The sequence below is a fragment of the Lepus europaeus genome, chromosome 19, assembly GCF_033115175.1.
Source record: "Lepus europaeus isolate LE1 chromosome 19, mLepTim1.pri, whole genome shotgun sequence".
NCBI classification, from domain to species: domain Eukaryota; kingdom Metazoa; phylum Chordata; class Mammalia; order Lagomorpha; family Leporidae; genus Lepus; species Lepus europaeus.
The window spans coordinates 211,223-214,379 of NC_084845.1; positions in this window are offsets into that span (position 1 = coordinate 211,223).

Below are 3,157 nucleotides of genomic sequence, written 5' to 3' on the forward strand. Positions count from 1 at the left end.
CACCTTATTGCCTATTATAGCTTCCAGAGGCCATATCACTCTTAGACCCTAGCCCCACTAGACTCCGGGCTTGCGGTAGTTACATCTCTGACTCTGACCCTCCTACCTCCTCCTTTCACTTGTAAGGATTCTTGTGATTACATTGAACCAACCTGGATAATCCAGGGTAATCTCTGCATCTGAAGATCATTTACTTAATCCTATCTGCAGAGTACCTTTGCCATGCAAGGGAACTCATTCCCAGGTTCCAGGGATTGGGATGTGCACATATCTATCTATCACAGAGCCTAAACCTTTTTTATTTGAGAGGCAGACAGAATTTACATCTGCTGGTTCACTCCCCAAATGCCTGACTTGGCCAAATACCCATTACCTCACATACCCTACTTTAAATTGTTTATTTATAGAAGTTTCCAGACAACGCTAATCTCTGAGAAGGCTGAGAACCTCTGACTAGGAGACAGGCAAGAGGAAGCATGGGACCTGGAGAGGGACTCAGCTGATCTCAAGTTCCTGCTCAGCCTCTTATTCTGTCACTTGGCAAGTGATTTCATTTCTCTGATCCTCCATTTCTTTCTCTGTAACATGGTGATAATAAGCCTGACTTTGTAATGTGGAGCTGTGGAGATAAACCTTCCCCTCCTCCCAGCTGACTTTGACACCTGCTTTCAAATAAATAAATTAATTAAAAAATTCTTAAAACATGGGAAAATCTAAATATACATTTTAAAAAGATTTATTTATTTGAAAGTCAGAGTTACACAGAGAGAGGATAGGCAGAGAGGCAGAGATTCACTCCCCAGTTGGCTGCAACAGCTGGAGCTGCGCCAGTCCGAAGCCAGGAGCCAGGAGCTTCTTCCGGGTCCCCCACGCAGGTGCAGGGGCCCAAGGACTTGGGCCATCTTCTACTGCTTTCATAGGCCATAGCAGAGAGCTGGATCGGAAGTGGTGCGGCCGGGTCTCAAACCAGCTCCCATATGGAATGCCAGCGCTTCAGGCCAGGGCGTTAACCCGCTGCGCCACAGCACTGGCCCCCTAAATATACATTTTTCTAAAGAAAATGAGTGTATATAGGGCTGGCTGAGGACGTTGCCCCCAAAAGGAAGTTTGGGTGCTGTGTGGGTGGGGTGGCTGAGTCTCTGAGGCATCTATGAGGCAAATGGGGTGACAGGTGTAGACTGGGGGTCCTCCGTGGGGTAAGCACATGGTGATAAGCACATGTTTATTAAAAGAAAATAGAAATGGCCAGTAAGTACATGCAAAGATGTTAAACATTTTTTCATTAGAGTAATACAAATCAAAATCAAAGCATGATGCTACTTTATATCCATTAGGAAGGTTTTGATAAAAAAAAAACAAAAAAACAAAAAACAAAGACCTGTGACAACAAGTGCTGGCCAGAATGTGGAGGAATCGGAACCCTCTTATATTGCTTGTTGGAATATAAAATGATGTAGCTGGACAGATGTTTGACCTAGTGGTTAACATGCCTGTGTCCCATATCAGAGTGCCTGGGTTCAATACCCAGCTCCAGCTCCTGACCCCCAGCTCCATGGTGTTGCAGGCCCTGGGAAGCAGCAGATGTTGGTTCAAGTAATCAGGTCTCTGCCACCCATGTGGGAGACCTACACTGAATTCCCTGCTTTATATCCTGGGTCACTGTGGGAATCTGGCACGTGAACCAGTGGATAGGAGCTCTGTCTTGCTCTATCTCTTTTTCTCCCTCACAAATAAATAAAAATTTTAAAAAATATAAAATGATGTGGTTACTGTGGGGAACAGTTTAGCAATTCCACACAAAGTTAAACGGTTACCACCACATGATCCATCTTCCATCCCCATTACCCAAATGGCCACAATGGCCCCAGCTGAAGCCAGGAGCCAGGGTTTCCCCTGTGGGTGCAGGGGCCCAAACACTTGGGTAGTCCTCCACCGCTTCCCCAGGCACATTACCAGGAAGCTGGATAGAAAATGGAGCAACTGGGACATGAACTGGCCTCCATATGGGAACCTGGCATCACAAACTGTGGCTTAACCCACTACACCACAACGCCAGCCCCCGTGGGAGGATCAGTGCTAAGTGAAGGTGGCAGTCACAAAGAGCCACTTCCTGTGTTGATATGAACAGTACCTGAATGTGTATGTTTTTATATGAAATGTCCAGACAGGCAAATCCATAGAGACAGAAAGCAAATCAGGGGTTGTCAGGGGCTGAGGCAGGATGGGGAGTGACTGCTTCAAGGACAGCTTTGTTTGGAGCTCTTTCACCTTGGATGCCCACTGCTCCTCCCTGTCCCATCCATGACGAGGAGAAATAAATCCCCTGGTCTGATTGGAAACCCTCACTGCACTCACCCAGATGTCGTGGGATGTCTCTCTTCTCAGTCCAGAGGTCTTCTCAGTCCTCTGGCTTGGAGACCCCATATGGTTTAGAACCAGGAAGTCCCGTGAGTGGTGAGGACAGGTCAGCCAGGCCTGGGCAGGGGCTGAACACTGCGGTGCATATGATGAACACGGAAAAGTTCTCTCCCCAGGGACACAGCTGGATTGTCATGCCCCCTCACAGTGGGAACCCAGGCCACAGCGTGGACACCCTGGGTGTGAGTAACTGAGGTCAAGGCAGGGGATAACTATGTGCACGCAAGTGACATGGGTGATGAGGAGACAAGGTAGCCTCATCCAAGGACCTCAGCATGTCTCAGTGCAGGATCCTCTGTGCTGGGCCCAGTAGCCTCCACTCCTCCTGTGTGAAGTCCTGGCCACGCCCTTAAACATAACTGGCCATGGGCCATGTTTGACTAGGGCCAGCCCCATAGGGAATGGTAGGACGTGAATGTTCTGGACAATGCCCTGTTGTCATGAAGGGGATGCACACACTGAGTGGCCCTGTTATCACCATGGCACTGTGCTGGACACTGTACCCCCAGCTTCATGGTCTTCTACAGTGTAGACGTGGGTGTGCTCCCAGAACTCATATATGGAAGCCTAACCTGCAATGTGATAGTATCCAGAGGTGAGGCCTGCCAGAAGTATTTAAGTTTTTTTCTTAAATTAACAATTAAAAAAATATGTTATTTGAAAGGCAGAGAGACAGGGCGGGGGGGCAGGGAGATTCTCTATCCACTGGTTCGCTACCCAGATGGCTGCAACAGCCAGG